The 23468-nt window shown below is 44.3% G+C and overlaps 1 protein-coding gene across 9 annotated transcripts in view; it reads right to left on the bottom strand.

The window, feature by feature from the left end:
* SGMS1 (sphingomyelin synthase 1) overlaps positions 1–23468 on the bottom strand; it is an 84939-nt gene that overhangs the window by 42162 nt on the left and 19309 nt on the right. For 8 of the 9 annotated variants that reach the window (XM_013097300.5, XM_072040278.1, XM_072040276.1 and 5 more), the window contains one exon: positions 20200–20318. The gene's annotated coding sequence lies outside the window, so the exon portion shown is untranslated. Of the gene's footprint in view, positions 1–6737; positions 6854–20199; positions 20319–23468 lie in introns of all 9 variants that reach the window. The other variant, XM_072040274.1, reaches the window with a different exon arrangement.

Raw genomic sequence — 23468 nt, 5'->3', positions numbered from 1 at the left:
AGTGCTGCCATAGGCACAACACAGGCTGTTTCTGGCGTAACTCAAAACCCGGCTGTACTTACATCTCTGCCAATAGCCAGAATGAGATAAAGGTGTTCCCAGTTCCTATTCTTGCACGCTGGCCTGCTATATCTTGCTTTTATAGCCTTGACTGCTGTGATGCATACAAGAAACACAAAAGGTCAAAGATCAAAGCAATTGCTGCTGTGCACGGACTTTGTGCTCCCAACACTGGAAACTTTGCTGTCCTAAAAGGAAATTGTGAGGCGTTTCCTGCGGGAAGCATTACCTGTGCTGCAGAAGCAAAGGGTACAATCATGGGGTAAAAAACATTGCAAGGCACAAGCATGGAAAATATTAGAGATTCTGTTACATCAAAAATTATGAAACACCAGCCACGCTGTTCCAATCAAGCTGCTTAAAGCTGGTTAAAACTACTGCAGAGAGACTAACTAATACCACACTGATTCCTAAACCAAATAGCCTTGCCACCTGTTTCGGAAAAGCCAAGTTTCGGAAGCTTTGAACACAAAGGAGATTGTGCACAGCACGCAGAAAGAGAAGCCTGTATTTTGTTTGGCTCAGTTTGAGTTCTGCTTAAGTGCAGCATCGATTTCTAAATCTCAGGGAGCTAGGTATTTGAGCATGATGAACGTGCATAGGTTTGATTCGCACGTAGCGGATTTTGTTTCAACTCGCTTTCTATTAGTACGGGTAGCTATAATGACCAAGAATAGCTCTACAGCCTGTATATAGCCTTACTTGACAAACTACTATCATTTTCTCAATCTTAAAAAAAACACACAAAACCCATAAATATACTATGCTATATGCACAGAGTAGCTAATACTAAATCAAGCCATGCTAACATACCTTTCCCCTTGCATGCACAAAGTACATTCTGGATGGCATTTGTGCCCTTTTTTTTTTTTTTTTTACACCAATTAGAATGGAAAGACCACAGTCACATTTTTCAAACATTTACCAGATCTCTTCTATGCCACACAACAAACCATCATGCCACTCTGAACTCACTATTAATCCCGCAAGTCCCTGTGTGATCAAAATGGAGACAAGGAGACTCATTCTTCTTGACACCCTGTGCCCTCTCAAGTATTTCCCAGTGAAATCCAAAAAACTGGGTAATTGGATCAAGCTGATCCTGCCCAACTGGGTGAGGTAGGTGTAAATAAACTGAACCCCACCACCCTTCCTTCCCATGCTCTTGGAAACTCAATTCACAGGAAATGCCCATTTATTTTTAAAGTTCTTAACTCCTCCCAAAGGATGACACTACTCGAATGCTGTGTGCTATGATTTCCTAGAGCAGAAGGAGATTATTTTTTCCCCATCCACACTAGAGAGGCCTAATCCAAAACAATATTTCTGTAGACCTTCTACTGACAGTTAAACACTGTGTTTCATAAAAATCCCAGTCAAAGGTTTCACCCCTACAACTATAGCTCACAAAAAGCAATTCTATAATGAGTTGAAAATATCTAATTCAGAAGGGTAAAGGTACATATCTGAGCTTTCTGAAGAGGTGGGCTTACTTTCTTGTCTCGTTTATTTGTGTAGCAGTAGTACAGTCGCTGTGTGGTCTGCTTTTCCACAAAACTGCAATGCTTAGACATACCCAACCCCATACCCCATACACTACTCTGTCTTCTACAGCTCACAAGTACCAAAAGGTAGCAAATGCCATTTAAAACACCAGTAAACACACACCTAAACCAAAAGCAAGCTGTGGGATTTTGCAAACTATCCTTAGGAGCGGAAGTAGAGACTATTCAGTCTCTACTTTTTAGAGAGTTTTCATAAAAATGGAACAGTCTTGGGAAGTTCTACAGTGCTTAGAATACCAACAAGGAGTTAAAATTCAGTTTTACAGTAATGATTTTTTGGAGGGGGAAAACAAAAAACCTCCTCCCTGCCCCCCATACAAATTACAACAAGTTTAGTTTGCTGCTGCAGCCCTCACATATACGGGAGATGGGACAGGCAATCCCTGAGCAATGATGACTACATCCAACCGTGATATGAGCAAATTCTGCTGGATTATCGAAGCATCCCCGTCCCCAAGCCAAAAGGCTTTAATCAACTTTGAATCACAGATCCTTTCTAAAACAGCATGATCGTGTTTAATGATAGCTTAGCCCCCCCCAAAAAAAATAAAAAATAAAAAAAAAAAATCAAACTTCAGGAAAGACAACCTCACCTGAGACACCTGAAGGTGTGTGAGCAGATAAGGGAGCATCTGCAGGGCGTTACGGGGAGAGCTCTCACACTGTTCCTGGAAGCTCAGCACACCTGGGTACTGCTCTGAAGCACCCAAACACTACTGCACACAGCATGGGGAGGTCAGCCAGCACTTCCATAAATCCGATTTCTGAGACCATGGAGACACGGTGGGGTAGTTACCATGACTGGATGAACATCTGGATGCATAGAGGTTGTTTAGGAAGAGTAAGACAAGCTCTTGAGGGGACTTCCACCACCACAGTATCTACTGGAGGAACAACACAGCAGAGCACAAGCAATTGAGGAGGTTTCTGTGTGCACTGGTGACAAATTCCTAACACAGGGAGATCAGGGAGCCAACAAGGAGAGGTGCTCTGTGGGACCTCATGCTCGCTTTCAGGAGAACAGACTTTGGCATCTTCAGGAATCTGCTTCAAAGTATCCCAGGGGGTACTTTGTGGGACTGGTACCCAGGGGGTACCAGTCACTAGTGGTCTACCCAGGGATTGACACGAGAGCTAATACTGTTCACCTCTTCAGCAATGACCTGGAAGATGGGCAAACTTTATCCCCAGCAAGTTTGCAGGTGACAAAACAGGGATGAGTGGCCAATACACCAGGTAGTGCTATTTGGATGTACCTTGACAGTCTGCAGCAAAGGACAGGGAGGAACCTAATGAAGTTCAAATGAATGAAAATGTCTTTCACCTGGGGAAGGGTAACTCCATGTACCAGTACATGCTGGGGTCGATGGACTGCACAGAATTACCAGAGCATGCCCAGCAAGTGGCTGTAACGATGACTGAAGGACTGGGCTCTCTCTGCTATGGGGGGAGGCTGAGAAAGCTGGGACTGGTCAGCCTGCAGAAGACTCAGGGAGAGACAGGAGAAAACTAACAAGCTGCATCGCATCCTTGAGGTTGAGATTCAGCTTTTGCAGTGAAAAAAGATGAAAGATGATTCGTTTCTTTCATGAGGATACCCTCTAGATTGACTAGCTAAAACCTTCATTGACTTGACAGACATTTACTTTCTGCTGGTATAACATAACAGAAGTGCTAAATATTTTGGTTTTAAAGCCAAATGTTAAATTAAAAATGTAATTTCTTTAAATCCCCAATATTCCCTGTTCTCACAGGTGGAAGTGGTCTGCCAAAGAAAGATCAGTGAGGAGTACAAAGCTGATCCTATCCACTAAGATTTCACCCTAAAGGGAAGCTCAGAAACATGGAATTCAAAATTTTATACAAAAGCTCAAGATAAAACATGTTACTACCCAAACATTAGCATGTTTGCCTTTACTGGTTCTCAGTTTAGCACACCTCCTCCTCCTTTTCCTCTCTTTGCAAATAGAGAGTAGGCTGGGGGCTGAGCAGGAGAGAGCAATGAGCTCTACCAGGACAGCTGGCACGTTTGCGGCCAGAACACTTCTGGTCTTTCCCTCCCAGCAGAAAAACAAAACAAAACAAACCTTAGCAACATTTTTACACTGACTGGCTGCATGTGTTTGTTCACAGGTAAAGGCCATTCACAGTCCAGGTTTCTTGCCACAGGTACTTTCAAACATTAGCTGAAATGCACAGAGAGGCCCAGCCTGTAAGGGGCTTGGGAAGGAGGTGGAAGGGGTGCTGGCAAGTCCAACCCCTGCTCTGAGCTGAGGCTGGCTCTAAAACCAGATGAAAGGTAAATTTCGTGGTAGGGTTCATCAGTGAGCAATACCACATTTCACACTGGAGCTAGGGAATGTTTTTAGAGACTATCCGTTTGTATCTGCCAAGCTAGATTTTAATATAATGCATCAGATGAACACAGAGCCAGCCCTGAACCTACATAAATTCATTGCACTGATTTCTAGGTGTTAACCAGGGCTCAGATTCTCAGCTCACCACAAAGTTCTGTGTTCAGAAATCCCACAGCTGTAAACATGAAGATTAGACAGCATCTTGAAACATCAAAGCAGTTCATCCTACTGAGGCCAAGGAGTTGGTTTCTTTACAATTACAGCACTCCCTGCACACAAGAAACCCCATTTACATGGTACTTTTCTCTTGGGCAGTATAAGCCACCATTTCATACTGAATTAAACCCAATAAAGCAGAACCAACTGAACATAAAGACAACTACAGAATTCTCTCCAGACTTTCAAGAAGAAAGAGAAGATGTTAATTACAGCCCAACTCATCTCCTCACTGCCCTAAGAGCAGCACTAATGAAGTCTCTATAACGTGCATTGTCACTGGTGTTTAAATCGGGGGTTTGGGTTCTCATGAAGCTGGCCTGACAGCACCCTCAAGACGAGGGGAGCAGCTTCAGGCGCCAGCCTGCAGGATGCCTCTTACCTGTACCTCCTGACTGGCTCCAGCTCTACTGCAAAGATCTGAACACAGGTTGTCCTCCACAACCAAACTGCTCTCAGGTACTCTTGGTCAATTAATGCACTGCTGAATGTCACCATTAGCAGCCACCACCACTAGGAAGCTGCCCAATTTAGGTTCAGGCAAGGGGAAGAAGTGTCGGAGAGGAACTACTATTTATATGTAATACTGCCATGAGCTGCTTTCAAACAGCAGCATACTTTACTGCCTGCAGGCTGGTTAACACTGAGCCTCTGCATTTGTGTTTCACCTTTTTGATACTCTCTAGGTAAACAGTAGCTAAGATTATTTTTTAGAAGTCCTGTGCAGCGGTTTTCAGGTCTACTTAATGATTAAAGCAGACACTTGTGTCAGACCAGAAAGGTTTTGTGGTTTTATATACACTAACCTGCTTGTAAAACCAATGCCCTTCCCCAGTAACAGAGCAGCTCCACTGTGAGAGGGGCATCTGAGCCATGAGATGCCAGTAGATGTTCAGACACAGCCACTGCTCCACAAAGCACACGGGGACACTGGGACGTCCAGCACGTCATTGTTTCGCTGGATCCACTCAGGGCAGCTTGTGGTGTTGCTGCTAGCAGAATAACCAGCATTTTGGTTAAGTCACAGGGTATCGTAAGTACTACAGAAAAAAGCAAGACCAGATGCACACAGACACACACATACAGGTATATGTTATCAGAAAGCTCAAGGGAAAAATACGGATCAGACAAGAGAGACTCTCTCCTGTCCCAAAGCAGCAGGTATCTGACAACTGGGCTCCAGCCGAGGCAGCTGCAGCCTGTCCCCTACATGTATTTTCTCAGTGGTTCAAGGTCAGAAACAGCAGCCTTTTCATTACCGGCTCACACAACAGGAATCTCACCCTAATGACAAAAATAACCGAATTACTTCCTTCAGTACAGCTTGCGACAGGATGGCATGACTAAGACTGACATGGTAGCTCTTTCTCTTGGGTAAGAAAGGCTACAGGACTATCCACAATCAATGATTTTACAAGCTCAAGATGACTTCAGCAGAAGAGACTTACATTATTTATGAATTGCTTGCAATACCAAGATATTCACCAAAATGCTCTGCAAGTCACCGCACTGCTTAGTGTCTCTTGCTGCTAAAAGCACGACTATTCGTTAACGCAGCTGAACAATCTCCTTGCTACCCTACTAAGTAAAAAACCTCGAGTTTCTGTAGGCATTATGCATCTCAAACAAACAGGTTGGGGGGGGGGGGGGGGGAAAGGGAGCAAGCAAAAAGCTAACAAGATCTCTTTCACTCCCTGATGCTAGGCTGAGCAGCTGTGCTCACAGTTTGACTTCAGCATCCAAAAATGGACCACGGCCTTCCAGGGCTCTCAGTGCTAAATGACAGATGACTGCCGAGGTTCACTGGTAAAGGTTTATTACAGACTGCTATTCTAATTTTAGCCTCTGGACATTTTTAGGACCAATAAACAAAGTCTAAAACCCAAGAGACCAAATAATCCACATATGGATTCTCTCCTGCTTGTGCTATTTCAGAAAGTCATTCAGAGCTCCGAGGACTTTTATTTTTATTTTAAATCACTGTTTAACTTCTTGTTACTGGAAGCAGTAAATTACACCACAGTGTTGACCAGTCTGTACAGGAAAGCAAGCCCAACAGAAAGGAAGGAGACACAGATTCCCACAGGAAATAAGAGATTCCAACAGAAATCCTCCACCACTATTATAACACATGGTGGGGAACAAAAACCCCATTTCCTTGACTTTCCGTGTCAAAATACAGCAGAGTTCCCCACTCCAGTACAACTCTGCCATAGGCTTTTTTGAATAATTACATCTGGGCTCATATGGGCTCAGTCAGTCTGTGCAGAGCCACTTCATCCACCCAAACTCTCCAGAAGCATCCTTTGGGATGCTTTTGAGCTGTGATTCTCCTCAAGCCTTCTCCTTTCATCTTCACGCATCAAAGCCAGCTATGCTGTCAAGGTTCAGCAAGTTTCCTGCCCAGCTCCGCAGTTTCCAGCGACACAGACCATAAAAATATTAGAGGCAACAGCTCAAGTCCTCCCTTGTGCAGACCAGACCAGCCAACTTAAGTGGTATCAGCTCAAGGACAGACCTTCTGCACCACTGGCATTACCTGTGGACGTTCCTCCCGGTGCTACACCTCTTCATGCAGCTGTTATTACCCGCAGATGTTGATCACAGCAGTATAAGAAGTCTTCCCGTGGACTAGAATAAGTCCAGAATCTCTGGCTGGAAGCACAGAAAAGAAAGCTGCAGATCTACCGGACAACTGATTTGTTCTTCACTTTCATTCCTAGAGAGGTAATTCCTTAGGTGCAACTCAGACACCTGGTGGTGTGTTTTGAGGCCAATGGGAAAACAAAAAACCACCACCGACGAAGAACTGGCCTGTCCCTCAGTGACACGGCTGCCTGCAAGGCTAAGCCCCACTTGCAGACAGTGCTGTTGCCAAAAGGCTTTCCCCAGCACTTCTGACCAAACCAGCATCTACCTTTATTCCTTGGCCTGCTGTGTGGTCCAAAAAAAACAAAGAAACAAAAAAAAAACCTCTGACACTTTTGGCTGTACCAAAGGCTACAGTTTTTGCTTTTTCCACATTATCATCTGACATCATGCTGACAGTTCGGCTTGTTTGGAGGGTTCCTCCTCATCCCTGCTTGTTTCTTTTAAGCCATAAACCGACATACCCATAGCTCCAAAAATAAAAATACAAAAGCTACCACAAGGACCTTCACAGCACAGCAAAAATTTAAGTATATCCTCAATGGAACAGCACTTTCCCACACAGTAATTCAAAACCTCAGCAGTACCAACAAAATGCAATAATAAAATATTTAAAGGAGCCTAGGCCATGAGACACAATACCAGAGAAAAGTTACAGACGTTTGTTGGAAAAAAAAACCACAAACTGCTCATCTTCAAAGGATGTTATTCCTCTTGCCTTTGAACATACGTATGATTTTCTGTCCTGAGAAGCAAACTTCCTATTTTTTGTGTTAGAAATCTTTAGCCATGGACTTTAAACTCCCTGTCTTTCTCCTGACACTTACTTTTGTTTCCAGCACAGTCAATGGTTGCATACTCTTCATATTACTCACATTACATCACTTTCCACATCATACTTGTGCTATACTGCTCTTTATTGCTTCACTGCACTGGAAACTCAGTTCTTTTTCTTTAGTTCATTTCCTTCTCCCCTGCTGCCAGGAAGGACAGGCCAGTCTGGGAAGGACTCCTGAGCTCTCTCAATTTCCAATGAGTGTTGGCAATTCAATGCTATAATCCCAAGTGACGGAACAACAACAACAACAAAAAAAAGCAGATGTATGAGATGCTTTTGTTTTGCTAGATGTTTTTGCAGATTTAAGAGTCAGCTTGGTAAATATGCTCACAGACTTGCAGAAATCTGCTCTCAAAATAAGAAGCACATGCTTTCACCCTTGGAAAGGTATAGGTTTTTTTTTTTTTTTTTTTTTTTTTTTTTACACTAAGTCAGAGCTACTTCAATTAACAGCTAAAAGAAAGGCCAAGCACTTCTGCTGCCTAAGCAATTCACGCTTCAATCATCGTATTCTAATATTCTATGCAGAAAATGCAGGGGAAAAAGTCCTTTTAATAGGACTTAGGATTTAATAAGCTCTCTCTGATTCCTGCTGTAAACAGACTTGCTTTTCCCCTGCAGTTACAGAGGAGTGATTCTTTCCCTGCTGTTTTTGGGTGCCACAAGCCGCCCGTTGTTTGGAAGGAAGCACGCAGCACTCCTGCTGCAAGTGCCCAGCTCCAGTGAGCTCAAGGCCGCACGGAGCTGCAAAGCCAGCGCCTGCGACCCAGCACCAAATACCTGGGCTGAGCCTCCCTCCCCTGCACTGGCACCGCGACAGAGCGCCCACGCAGACCAGAGGGGCTGTGTAATGCTTCCAGCTGTGTGTGTGCCTCTGTGTACGTTGTGTGCCAGAGGACAGCTCAGCGGCCTGCCGAGAGCGAGCATCACGCAGTCCAACCACCCGCCACATCCAGGAAGCTGAAACTTGGTCAAAGCTACTTCTCCAAGCCTCCTTGCGCAGAAGTGTCCCGGCTGTACTCGCCCTGTCAAGCGCAGCAAAGAAAAGGAGCCCCAAAATGAGTCATTGCTATGCGCTGGTGGTGCCTTCGCTTCCAAAACTTCTGCTTTGCCTCTCTGCCACAGGAACCGAAACGACATCAACTTGCTCCTAACTGCGGCCACAGCAAACACACCCCTGCCGGGCAGCAAAGCTCTGCCACAGCTCCTCCTGCCTGGGCAAGCCACCTAGCAGCAAGAAGAGCCCTTTTGGCAGAGCCCTGCTTAATTCTTGGCTCTGACAACTCTTCCATCCCCCAAAGCAAAAATATTTGATTTTGCAGGGAAGAGTTCGGCCAGGTTTATTAGGTTTTAGAGGGGTTTGTACTAAGGAAGCAGTTACAAAGAGCCCAGCAGAGCTCGGAAGCAGCACACACAATGGGTTCAAAGTCTCCCATGCACTTCAAACACCAGACGCTTTTCAATTAGGCGAGGAGCTACTGCTTTTCCAGCATTGGCTGACAGATGGTATTGCTGCTCTTTGGGTACAATATAGGTAGCAGTAAACATTTAGGTGTAGAACAGAAAATGGGTTTAAGCAATACATTTTAAAAAACAAAAGCAGAATCCTAAATAATATCAACACATCTGAATGCAAAACCAAGAGCTTTTCTTCTAAGATACATTAAATGTTGCTAATTAAAGATCAAGTCAGTAACTATATAAAACAGCTAAAAAGATGGAGTTTAAAAGAAAAAAAAAAAATCACCTAACAAGTTTCCAGCAGCAAAACCTGCTAACTGTAAGACTCAAACTGCAAATATAGCTTTGCTGCATGTTTTACCTCTGAGCCCAACAGATGCTTGTAGGAGATATACTTGTGGTTTGCAAGTTTCTCACACAAGCTTCAACATCCTGAATGGCAAACGCACAGCAAAAGCCCCCACCAAAGCTTCGTGCAGGTTGAGAAATCAGGCTGGTGAGCACCTAGTTTTCTGGGTTTGTTTTATTTTTTAAAGGCCAGTTGGGATTACCACGGGCAAATCATTTTGGTGAGTAAAAACATCACATCTTAACCCTCACCTTTTTTGAGCAAAGCAAATCTTATCCCACAGTCAGGTTATTCTGTTCGGTAGCAAAGCAAACGAGCTAAAAATGAAGGAAAAGAGTTACCATGGGATACCAAGATGCGTCACTTCTCATGGCTCTCTTGCTGCCATGTGACGTCTCAGCCCTGAGTGAAGAACCCAGCAGATGGGATAGAAAAAAAAACGTAGAAAGATCTTTAGATTACAGCAAAGTTTAGGCTTTTAAATCCGATTTCCTAACTGCTTATAGCTATATATATAAATAATATTTATAAATTAAACTATGAATCTACTGTCACTGTGCAATAAATACATGCTTTCCTGTCTGTCACTCACCTTTTACACTTTTTCAGTTCCTCGTAGCAAATTCAGTCTAAGCACATTCAGAAATCCTGTTCTTACTGTCTTAAGAACTACCACTTGCTTTTTACAGGAAGCAAAGCAGGTCAACAGCTTTGCACCTCACTCGAAAAGACAGCTGAGGCCCCCTCATTGCAATAGACAAGAGCAATCAGAGAGCACCAGAGACAGAGAAGGGATCAGACAAGGGATAAATCACTACAAATCTGCTCGTGAGGTTGCCAAGCAGGTCACTGAATCCATGCCTTGGGATGAAGCCTGTTGTGAACTGAGACTCATCCAGCATGCTGCCACTGCCTTCTCCAGCTTCAGGGCATCGCTATTCAACTCCATGCCGCTGCAAAGCTGCTGTTTGTGTGCCTGTAAGCTCCATCCTTACCCGCACTTGGGTTTTCACCCCAGCCAGTCCAGCATAAATCTTTAAACATCTCCTCCTCAGAGTCTTTCCTCTCTACACAAAATGGTAAGTGGTTCACAGTTTATAGCTGCCAATTTCTTTCTAGCACATCAAATCCCCTCCAAAGGACTTTCTTCCATCTCTATTCTCCTTCTACTAGAGCCTCCAACACCCACACACTGTCAAGCCCCAGAATCTCTGCGAAATTTGGTGGTTTTACACAGTAGCTGAGTAAAACGTACCCGGTAGTTCCAAGCAGTGTGCTGTGCAGGAAACCTTTCCCCTCCTCACTGCCCAGGTGACTTCAGCGGTGCAATCCCTTCAGCTATAACCTGATCCTAAATGCCAACTTCTGATCACCTGAATCATTTGCCTCTACGTGCCTGTTTTTCATTAGCTTCCAAGAAATTCAAATCATGAAGAAGCCAAGAGATCCCACATTTAATCTGCTCCTCCAACTTGCAGCCCCAGTTAGCACAAATAGATATGACATGGCATTTGAAAACATAGTTAATTACATACATATAAAATTAAATTTCATGCTTCTGCAGCAAGTTTAGCAAAGAAGACACTACCTTCCTCTAAAACATTGCTTCAGTAACCTCTCTCTCTGAGCCAGGAGATGCCATCTTTAATAGACACAGCTAGATTTTATCCTATCTCCTTTCAACCTCTACTCTTCTAGCACCTGCAGCAGGGAATACCCAAGCTTAACTGCACACCACTGAAAAGAAAGCATTACTCAAAGAAAAACTTTCCCTTGTTATAAGCTTGTTGCTTCCTCATTTTATTTGAGGCTGCTTTTTTTTTTTGAATGGGGAGGGCCTGAGCAGAGTCATGCTCTACTCATGCTTTTCGTAACATTCCTCTTCTCACTTCCTCCACTCACAACCATTTCTTCTCCAAGATGTAGAGCCAAAGTTTATACAGCTCCTCTTATACAAAAGCTGTTCTGTGCCTTTGATTACCTTCATCATCCTTTGCCACACTTTCCTCTCTTTTTTTTTTTTTTTTTTTTTTTTTGAGATGGTAGAGCTGCTGGCATTGAGGATGCAGGGAATCATGGATATACAGATACATTTATAAAATAGATTTTAAAAGTATATATGTTTAGCAGTAGCTTGTTGTTTTGTTCTCAAGAACATTCATTTCCTTCTTTGCCTTTCTGGTTATTGTGCAGCTCTCCAAATTAAATAAGAATAAAATTAAAGCCTTCCTCCATCTTTGTATTTATTATTTCCTGATACAGTATCAGCAAAATGACCTGTATTGATGCACACAGGAAAAACCTCTTGTTTTTTTTGTGTTGTTGTTCTTGTTTGTTTGTTTTTAGTTACCCTTAGCTACTTTGCAGTGTCACTAACCTCTTCTCACCATATACCAGATTCTTCACCTCCTCTAGGCTGGACACACGCTTGCTTCCTCTCTTCACGTGGGATCAGCACACCCACTGTATTTTGTGCCAGGTTAGGCACAGCATGCCAAGGGGCAGGGCTGCATCCCAAAATTCCTGCCAGGACATATTTTTTTTCCCCCAGGGTTCAGTACCTGAAACTGCAAATTCCTCCCAACACAGTGTCAGTACAGATCTGCTTTGAAGCTCTTATTTTCAGTCAACCCCAAATCACCACAGGGAAGTGATCACCACTGGCTGAATAGAAACATTTTCCTGCTAAAACTCAGCAATCAGCACAGAAATGTTAAAAAACCAGCTTAGGTGGACATTTCTCCAACAAGCAGTGGCTAGAGGAAGAACTTCAGCTGTAGTGTGACTTGTGCAGCAACAACGAACCTTGCACAAGCAAGCAGCAGCAGGATGCAGACAACAATCTGCATGAGTGTTGATGCAAGTTCACTTAAGAAAAAATTTCTTAGGCTTCTCATCTACCTTGTAAGGCTGTGGAGTGAAATAAAGCTCTTTCTTAGGCCAGTCTGTCTGGCACTCCTACTGCACTGTTTGTGACTGTGTTTGGAAGAGACAGGATTGATTTGGTTGCAGTGATAACAAGACTTTCACTCGTAAGTGAGCATCAAATGCCTCACTGTAGGAAAGAACGAGAGATGACATCAACAGGTCTAGGAACTTGCTCTGGGGACTCCACCTCCTGGTCTTGAATTTCAGGTTTCCACAAGTCCTCCCTTGTAAAATTAAAATTATGGGAATGCGGCCTCAGAAAAGGCACTGCCTGGCCTAAGGCTACCCCTCAGGAGAGTCTCACCAGCTCTTCCCTCCTCTCCCTCATTCTGGCTGTTGGATGCTCCCTTCCCTTCTCCACCCCACATTCACGGTGTACAGGGACTGCAGGCTACTGACACCAGATGTACTCCTGAACAGCCTAACAGCCAAAAACGTGGAAGATGGTGAAACAACTTCTCTACAAATGAATGTAACAGAGTTGAGATGCATGGTGGGACTTCGAAAACACAAAACTAAAATACCAGGGGACAGCACTGTGAGAGACAGGACCAAGATTCCCATTTGGTGGATGCACGGCTTTCGGTGGCTAGCTATGCTGACTGCTTCCACTGCACCCTTTTCATCGGGGTCCAAGCAGCTCAAGCAAGGGTAAAGGACAGGGAAGAAGCAATGAGACAGTTTGCCAAGCTCTGCACTCCTCCTTGAGACTCTCCAGTATCCTGAATTACTCTGTACTCTTTCTGTGCAAGCTTCACAACTTGGCTCCCATTTTCATCGCAGCCTCTGTGCCTCCCTGCTGCCACTGCAGACTCAAACAGATGACTGAGAATCCAGCAGTTCTTCTGCACTTGGTTGTTCCCTACCATGGGAGAGAAATTTGCAGAAAGTTGGCCTCATTTCTCCGTCCCAGTCACTCCATCAAGATAAGGAAAGCAGATGACACAGAACTCCATAAGAGAAGAAGCCTGTGAAAAGAGATTTTCTGGCTACTTCTTGGGTTTGCAACAATTCAACAGCCACCAGAAAGCACTCCAGCTAACATCAGTGTCTCTTGTTTCAGCGTATGCTGTCTTGCACACCCTCCTTATGAACAGCTAAATGAAACCCTCCACCCCCAGAATCCCATCTCTGAACAGCAAGAAGCAAAGCACGAGCAGGGCACACACAGGGTTACTGTGCCTTCCATCTTTGATCAAACACAGATGAAAATGAATGTTATTATGCCAGAAATTGCCAAAAAGCAGCTGTCTTCCCTTGCCTTACCTTAAGCCCTCCTTACAGTTCTGGCCAGACCAGAAGTGGCACTTCACACTGTGCTGGGAGGGAGGACGAGGTACTTCTCATCAAATGTTGCTTTAGGACAAGAACACCCCATGCCAGACCGATACACCATGCACAAACTATGCTGATTTAAAGTCAGCTGTATGTATTTAAAGACTGCAAGTATCAAGGCTGCATTCAAGGCTCCAATTAAAGCCTCCTAACTAAGCCACTTCTTGACAGTGAAGAAATGCAAACATCTGCTGTTACCCCCTCACCTTTCTGCTAGGCGGTTGTGTGTGCAAGCAGTGATGCGTTCGAGCCGTGAAGCCAAGCACCTAATGTACTTTCCCCTCCACACAGAACGAGCTCCCTTGCATACCAGCTGCTTCAGCTCAGCAAACAGGAGCTAAAGCATGGCCTGATGCAGTCTGTAAATCTGAATCCTACAGAATGTGGCCAAGTAACAGTCACGAAAGTGTTAAGCTCTTTACCCTTGTGGTATGCTCCTGTATTTCATAATTTTAGCACGGCATTCATAGCATATCAGGTAACATCAAAATCCAACGAGGGTGCTGTCTATTCATTACACAACCTGTCTCTCAACAGAACCCTTTGATGAAATCTGGCAAAAACTGGTGTATTTTTGTACACAAGTTGCAATTTTGTGGTTATGATATTTGTGATCAAGTATCTTAAACTATCACATGACTACTGCTCTAAAAACAGATCACTCAGAAGAACCCACAAGTGGCTCAAGGCTGTTACCACCTTGCCAGCAAACCCCAAACCTAACTGATGCTTCAAAGCTAGCAGTGACTTACAGACAGAGATGTCCTTTAGCTTTGATAGACTTGCCCATGGCATTAATTAGTCCTTAGCGGTGACGAAGAGAGACCACGTGTTGGCTTTGCAAACCAAAAGCAAGCTGACATCCTTACAGAGCACAAACACAACCTTGTGCTGAATATTACTGGAGTATGAAAAAAATCATTTAGAGAAAGAGCAGCCACAACACAGCTACTTGCCATATCTCCTCTGTAAACAACATTTAAACTGCGAGGTACAGCTGTGATTAAGGAGCAGGAGACAAGAAGAGACAGCCTTGTAACTGCTGACAGGTAAGTTCATCTCAGCTTCAGAACGAGCAACAGATGAAAGAATACCGAGAGGATGCTGAAAGACAACCGATAGCTTGAAGAATACACACCACTTTTCAAATAATTTCTGTGATGTAGGGTAATATTTAAGATCACAGCATTCACTGGGAGTTAGGTCATCCATTTAGCAGCAGGTTTGCCAGAGAAACTGTCTGAAGACAGTAAGAGAATCAGCAAAAAACTGTACAGCAATGCAAAAATCAGAGTCAGTGTCTCTGCATTCTTGTTTTTCGGCTGCCTGCCCACAGAAACTTCACAGAAGACTGAAACGCAGAAGACAAATATATGAAGCGGAAGAGCAGGCTAGGTGTTGTAATCGATTTCAGCTGAGACACATGCTTTCCCTGTTCCTGCTATGCCCAGACCTGTTATCCTACCTCTGCCTCGTCTACAGCACTCCATTTCACATCTGCTGCTGGCTTCATTTAAATGTTTCTCATGCAGGATTATTATTTTTGGAGCAGACAGCGTCGGACAAACCAGCACAATGAAAGGGTGGTTGTGCTGGCAGATGCAGACCATCCAAATCTTTGGCAGGGGGCAGGCAAGTAGCTGCACTGGGCTGAGGAGGGCATTGGCCTAATTTGGGTTGCTGACAGCTTCTACCAAACACCTAAAGCAACTCCACGAGCAGAGTTAGCATATCCGAACGATAAAAACAGCGTCTGTGCAAAGTGTGTTTCTCACCTCTGCTGCCACTCACCCTTCACGATGTGCTGTACAGGTCAGGGTGCTCCCAGGGCTGTATTTACATGAGCTTTCCAAGAAACTATTAGCAAAGCTTGGGGAATTTAACAATGCATCAGTGTCAGGAGACAGATGAAATGAAGAGCTCCACAACCCAGAAAATGGCAGGGAGGAGCCTCAAGGCAGGAGAGTGCTCTAAAGAAGCTGATATTTAGATTTGCCTAGCAAAAATTTAATGTAGCTTGGATGCACACACGATTTCAACAACTGGGACAGCCTCAGAGGACTCTGGTGACAGCAGACATCCTCAGCAGGGACTGTAAAATCCTTCAACGTTTTAAAACCCAATACTCTACCCATCCTTTGCTACATATCTATCACCATGGAGCAAAATACATCAGCTATAACATATCAGCTTCCTAAGAAGTACATGCAAATCTCCTGTCAAAACAGCTGCTAACAGTCTTTCAACTCTTCAATGGAAATGGAGACAGCAGAGGAAGGGGGAAGAAGCAAAGGACAGAAGAAAACCTTTTTGTTTTAAGGCACCCTGCAAACACAGATCCATGTGAACACAGCAAACCAATTAACAAATGAACTGAAAGAAAGCATCTTGTGTAAGAATCCTGATAACCATATGATCTGTGGAATAATAAAACTGCAAAGCCACAGACTAGTTTAGAACAACCATGTCCATTGCTAAAATTATGTGCAAAATGAGAGTCATAAGAGTCTCTGATAAGAAAGCTATTTAGTAGGGTCTAATTCAACATGAGAATACAGTGTGCTGGATACCTCACATGATTGAAGCTGGGGGAAAACAGATTAATAATACAGCTTCCAAAAAGACAACGAGCCCACAAGTATCACCAGGCTGTGCTGCCTGGGTTGCAGACTACAAGGATGGCCTGATTATGCTTCAAATGCTTTGAATGCAAGTTTTCTGAACGCAAAGAGACCAGATATAAATGCAGAGTATCGCTCCAAACTGCAAGCCAAACGTGCTTAGTCTTTACATTTCTAACTCGCAGCCAGAGAGCAAAGCACAATTAGAGACCGGCAAGATGGTGTTCTCCTTGTGAAACCAAATAAACAACACATTTTGAACCATTTCCAGCACAGCTTCAGCACAAAATAACATTTGCACTAGGCTGTTAGTAAGATAATCGCTGGAATTTCATCCGCATGCTAAGAGATGGAGGAAGAGCCACAGGGAGCAGCCCTGAGCGTATGCTCAGCCTCCGAAGGAAGTGAAAAAAGTTGCAAAAAAGCTGTGCCGTACTTCACTGCACTAAATGCCCTTCAGACAGAGCCTGCATGTACAGGCATTTGCTCCTCAAGCACAGCACGGCTGGGGCTATGAGGAGCTTCAGTGCTTGCCTAGAGTCCTGCCCCACCCCCAGGCGTGCCAGGTAGATGCTCAGGCACTTGGAAGGAGCAGGCAGTGGCCGAACCCAACCGAAACCGAAGGCTCAGGTATGTACGTGGGAACTGAGCAGTAGCAATGGTTCAGCCAAAGCCAGAAGGAGCACCAGCAGAAGATGCACAGCATGACGGAAAGCTCATTTTCTCTTTTCTATAAGCTGTGAATCAACCTCAGAGCAATGCCCCAGGACAAAGGGCCAGTCATTGCTAATGCAGTTGACAAACAATCTCAAGAAGGAAGATTCACTCTCTGGATTAAGCAGTACCCTGGGCAGGTACAGCCTGTTTCCATAAGCTGCAGTCACTTCCTGCTGTTGCACCCTTTGCCTTTCCCAAGCTCTGTGTTTAAGGGAAAACAAATAGGAAAACAACATATTGACAGCAACCTGCTTTGTGGTACCCACTTGCTGAGAACCAGACATATTAAATAAGTAGCAAAGGCTAGGGAAGATACCAGAGGCAAATCGGATCGACTCAAACAAACCAAGTGAAGGGCACAAAATACCTGCTCCAAAGCTCAGTTAAACCTTTCGTTTTGGATCACCTCCACACTCATCGACAGCTTCAAGCTCAGTCATCCCTGGCAGCAAAGTAATCACTTAAGAAGTCAATGCCACAAAACCCCTAAATTTGCAGTCAGTTATGTGATTAATAGTTTTCCCCAAGGTGCTCTTACGTGTGCAAGACAACGCCCAGAAGCCACAGACAGCACTTTTAATGGAGATTATCTCCCATGCATTTGACATTTCACTTTTTTTTTTAAGCACCTGTTCTAGCCAACTGTTGCTCATTTAATTGGGAAATCTAATGGCTGAAAATCCCATGGCTGTTAAACCACCATGTAGTCTGCACTGGAATTTAATTTTAACTATTCCAATCCCTCGCCATATTCATACACTTCCTTCTTTTTTTTTTTTCTTTTTTTTTTTTTTTCCCAAGTTGCTTGGTAGAAGCAATATTTACAGAAAGATACCACATACCTGGAAGGTCTATTCCTGTGGAATTAAATACGGTAGGTATAAGCATACCTGTCAGCGGTAAGTTTAAACAAAAATCATCAAGAGAAGTTTAGTTCCAGCCACAAAAGTGCTTTACACGGTGCAATGTCTGCTTTCAACAGTCAATGTTACACTGATGATGCAGCAATCATTTGCTTTGCTCTCCACGTGGAGAGGGCTGCTACAGTCAGAACATAAAGTGCTACATAAAAATTTGGGAGGGTTTCTGCTTCCAAGACACCACAGTTTAAATTTTAAAGCAAATGCAGCAAGCAAGTATAGCACCAAGCTGAAGGATGAGTTATGTTTATGTAACAAAAGGCTTCCTGGATTATTTTAAGGCTCAAGTTCTGCAAAGCTAACAGTTGAGGACAGGGTTGTTTTTATGACCGATTCACAAAATAAACATCATTGAAGAGCCAGCAGAATCTTGTTATTCTGCCACAGTAGACCCCTAGATTTCAGCAACGAGTACTTTGTGACCCCCTGAGTTTGGAGCATACGCTGTCATATACCGAGACAAGTACACAAATCACACAGAAGTCAAAGATACCAATGCATCTGCGAGTCATTTCTCAATATAAATCACAAGGTTGTGCCACGTGCCCAACAGTGCCTGGTTTGAACCTTTCTCTTTTAGCAGGAACAAAGCAACCTCACATCTCTTGCACTGTATGTGCAGTAATAATATTCAACCCCTATTAAATCTGCATTTAACTCAAGAAGTAGATGACTACATTATTCATAGCATCTGTGCATTGAACCCAGAGGAAATAAAAGGTGAATCAATTGTCAGCTTTCAAAAAGCAGCAACTCCAAAACTAACCTGTGCCCAAAGTAATTAGTATTACGTGCAGAAAAAAAAAAGTTTATCGATTTTAGCATTGCTGATTTTTAGTCTCAGTATTTTTCTCGTTATTTCTGTTCACTGACCCTATTTCCTACACTATCTGTGGAAGCACTATTTAATACTTTATTGCACGACACTTGAGATTTAGAGGTGCACAGCACTGGGACCTCTGCAGGAAAGGTGCTAAAACCAATTTTTCTAAAAACAAGTTTGCTTGGGGCACCCACAGGAAGAATTACGACCGGATTAGGCAGAACCACAACTTAGAGTTGCTCTTCTGCTCTGTCACTGAGGCCATGCAGGACCAGCCAGTTTAGTCTCAACGACTTTCAAGAGCATCTAGAGAAAAAGGAAGCAGCTTTTCCAACTAAGAGCTGAGGGCACCAAAAACTTGTTTCATTCAATATGCTAGTCACTAGGGTTGCACACAAACAAATGACTGTTAAAATACATCTTTTTTTCCTCAAAAATGTCTATGCTCAATAGTTCCTGCTTTTATTTTCCAGTTCTTACGATACCTCCCTCTGTAGCTCTTACAGCAGTCATAGGCCTTTCTACAGAGATCAAACCCAACAAAACCATGAAAGAATCTTAAAAGATGCCTCTCAGCAAATCCTTGCACAGCTTCAAAGGATTACTGAAAGAAAAACAAAACAAAACACAACTACAAGCAACAAAAAAGGGCACACGCCCGATTTATTTTTCCTTTGCAGGTCATTCATCTACGTCAAAGCCAAAACTGGGAACAGAAACCAGGCATTCCAACCACCAGTCTGGCCATCTACCCTGTATATCACAGGCTTCAACAGCCAGAGGGGCAAAAATTTCCTTATATGTAGTCTTTTTGTAGCATTTATACACAACTGTATCCTCTGAAGTTTGGTTCTCAGTTATTCTGAACTGGAAGAAAAAAAGAACCAACCTAACACATCCTTCAGCTGACTTCTCTAAGATTGTACAGTTTAGTGCTGGAGTTGGACTGTTTTCTTGAATGGAGAGAAAGCACCAGGCTAGCACTTAGTGTCTAAGCTAACATAAAATGGAGTGAATCATTATATATTTGCTAGTAAGCTATGTCACTGAATGAAAGCCTCCCTTAAAGCAACCAGGCAGCACAGGTGCCAAATGAAACACTGCCATGCAGCTGGAGGACATTAAGTAAGATGTTACAAATACACAAGCGAGGACCACAGACTGCCAGTGCTGAAGGCTGCCCTTGGCACGCACACAAAAAATGATTAAACCAAAGCAAAAATGGATACCTGCCAGTGCAAATCCAAAACAAGAATTAATCCAAATTCAGGTCGCATTTAACATCAGCTTATAATAAACAACGTATTAAGAAGCGCACTGCTCCAAAACACACGTCCTTAACAACACAAAATTCACTTACCTGAAATTGCCTTCCTACCCAGAGAACTTGGTTCATTGGGTTAGAAGCTCACTGTGACTATGGGAGTCAAAGCCCAGAAGACCTGCTGCTGGCTGCTGCTCACGTAGTCATAAGAGTCACTATAAAAAAAAATATATAATTATTATTATGTGTTAAGAAAGCAGGGCTATCACATAGCCTCCTATTAAAAGCATTACAGTGACTATAACGTGAAGATTGCCCCAAGATCTACCAGTAGCTGGAATATGTTGTAAAGCACTGTGCTAACCTAGGCAGCTGCACTTCAAAAACAGCATTTCCCAAAAGTCACAGAAACACAGAGGAACCCTGTGTCCATGCGAGGCCTATAGCAGCATTTGTTGGATCTGGAGGGGGGCTGGAGGGCTTCTGCTCCTACTTTGTGGCATCACACGGAGAGCAGCTCTGCTACTGTGCGCAGCAGCCTTCCCAAAACTCTCTCTGGCAGGAGATGGTAAAGTCACCCAGGCTCTGATCCAGGCATCAAAGGAGATAACAAGCAAGTTGATGCAGGGGGAGGGACAAAAGCCTTTTCTCCTGGTCTTCAAGATAGCTTTACGATAGAGAAAACAGTCACACAGAAGCGAAGATAAAACATAAAATTGAAATGCACTTGACCAAAATCCACCAGGGGCGGCACGATGGTGACAGGCTTCTCTCCATCCCCTCCAACTGCTCTGCAAACACCAGCCTCGTGCACAGCCACACGCCAGGGCCAGCCGCAGCAGGCAGGACTGCTCAGGCCACAGTTTATGCTTGCTACCCACCCCACAAACACCCACCAGTCTCCAGTAAGGGGGATAAAGGGGGAAGGCCCTGTTCTGGTGAGTAACCGCGCTCTTATCTCCTGACAACAGCCACCCTCCCAAACACGTCAGAGTTTGGGACTCATCCCTGCCAAGTTTCACAGTGCCCCAAAGCCGCCCATCAGCTGCCACAACGCTGCCTGGGTCCCCGTTGGAAGCTCCTGGACTCGATGCCCCGATCCAAGAGGCAATGGGGCGCAGGCTGGCGTGCAGACACCAACATACCCAGCAAGGCAGAGCCCAAAGGATCTACCAAGGAGCTCCACTCCTGGAGCTGTTCAGCAGTAGCAAGGCGTCATGGCACAAGAGAAGCTCGCTTCTGTTTCAGCACGCAAGATGACAGCATTCAACGCTGTGGTACCACTTGTTTTTAATACCCTGAACGTTTCTTTGACACAGAAGCAGCAGCTAAAAAGCATTTCTGATGGTTTTGATGCTATCGGTTCCTGAAGACGCCAGCCAGTCGTGTTCTCCGCATCACAGGACGGGCAAGAAGGACCTGTCCAGAGCCCTCTGCAACACCCCGCAGAGCACCTCCAGCTTATTCATGGTGTATCGTGCAGCATTTCAAATCCTCTGACCCAATCCATCAGAACCTGCACGTGCGTGCATGCACACCCACCCACCCCAAGCTAAGCACCGAGGGCCACTTTCCAAGTCAAAGAAGTAGAAACGTCTCTCTCAAAGCACACACAAAGCTTTGGAGGTGGGGATTCTCCTCGTCTCCCTCCCACTTAACACGCATACGCAAGCAGAAGCGCTGCAAAGGGAGCAGGAGTGGGCTGTCCTCTTGCTTTCTTATCCAACATAAACAGCAAGAATCAGGTATGGCTGCAAAAGCAGGATTAACTGGCTACCAACTGTTCCTCAGAAAAGGTACCTTGGTGATTACAGCAGCATTTTCCTTTTACGCCCTAGCACAGGAGTACAGGCCTATTTCCATATTTCCCTGGCGTATTTGCTTCTCATTTCTCAGACATGCTGAAGTACTCCTTAAAATACATGGGGAGAAGCCCTGCCTGAATAGGTCACTTGTGCCAAGTTCACCACTGAGTATGCTTGTTGATTAAAACGTCAAATTGATTAGAAGACAACGTCAGGGGTTTTGAGAGAATGTTTTAACCAGCATCTAAGATATCATTGTAATCCTGCTCACAGTTAGTTCTTTGAACACAGGAAGCCAGTGAAATTTGTGATGCTTACATAACACACCTCCGAAGGCACGCTAATAATTGAACCGTTTTGCAAAGGGCTCTTAACTTACAGTAGTTCGCCTCTACACCCTTTCCGCAGGGACAATAAAATCATGTGGGTAATCCCAACCTAGCATTCACTCCCCAGTGAAAGGGTACATAAGAAGTGATCTACAACTGCTTTAAGTACACAGACCTGCAGTGCAGGAACCCTTATCCAAACACTGATTTCTTCCCCAACTCCTTCAGCTTTTGCTGCTGTATTTTAGGCTAACGTCCACTTTACTCTTCTGTCTCTGTAAAAGGCAAAATATTTTGGCTCTCGTTTCCATTCAGAAGATTTAGAGGCGATTCCCCACTGCCACACACTGCATTTTTGGTTGGTGACTGGAGAAGCATTAAGGGAGGAAGCCCCGAAACATCCCCTTTCTGTGTGTTGGCTTGCTGCAGAAGTCAGCCCTGGCATCCCACAACCCCAAGAACACCTTTGGTATTACGACCAAGGGCGACAGTTATGCAAAGCAGCATGATTTAGCCACAGGATTACCTTTTAGTTCTTCCAGGGCCTGAGCCCCCTAGCAGACTGCTGTGAGCAAAACTGAAGGGAGGAAGCTCGAAAGACTTCACTGACAACATGAAAGATACTGCTTGCAGCAAGCGCTTCCTTCACTATTAAATCATTCTGTATTTTTATGGAAGTACATAACTGTGCCCATCTTCACATCTAATGCAGCTGTGCACCAACCTCACTAGCCTGAATAAAACCAGCCAACATAACACACCAAGCCTTCCTTTCCAGTTTATGTTGCAAAAAAGGCAAAGCACAATTTTTAAGAGTGTCCAAAAGGACTGCATGAGCACAAGTTATGAAGTCAAAATGCTCAAGTCCTTTCCTGAATTGCTACACCAAACACAGTAGCTGTCATAAGGGAGGAAGCCAACCTCCAGCAAGAAACAACCAGACCCAAAGTCCCACTTGCCTGTTGGCTAGATTTACTTTTAGGTCACATCAGACAGGATCTAAATGACGAATATGCAACAAATATCTACCCTGTTCAGGTGACATGGTCTCTTCCACTGTTCCCAGAAACAACACCCTCCCCTCAGGCCTCCTACCCAGTTTCTTGCTCTACCTTCCAAACAGCGCCTTACAGGACACACTGCTCCACAAATCAATCCCTGACGTTTCTGTGAGCCTCTTCATCATTTAGGGTACTAGCAGCCCCAGGAACACGTGGAAATTCCACACCAG

The sequence above is a fragment of the Anas platyrhynchos genome, chromosome 6 (assembly GCF_047663525.1).
Source record: "Anas platyrhynchos isolate ZD024472 breed Pekin duck chromosome 6, IASCAAS_PekinDuck_T2T, whole genome shotgun sequence".
NCBI lineage: Eukaryota > Metazoa > Chordata > Aves > Anseriformes > Anatidae > Anas > Anas platyrhynchos.
This window is presented reverse-complemented; position numbering and strand designations above follow the sequence as displayed.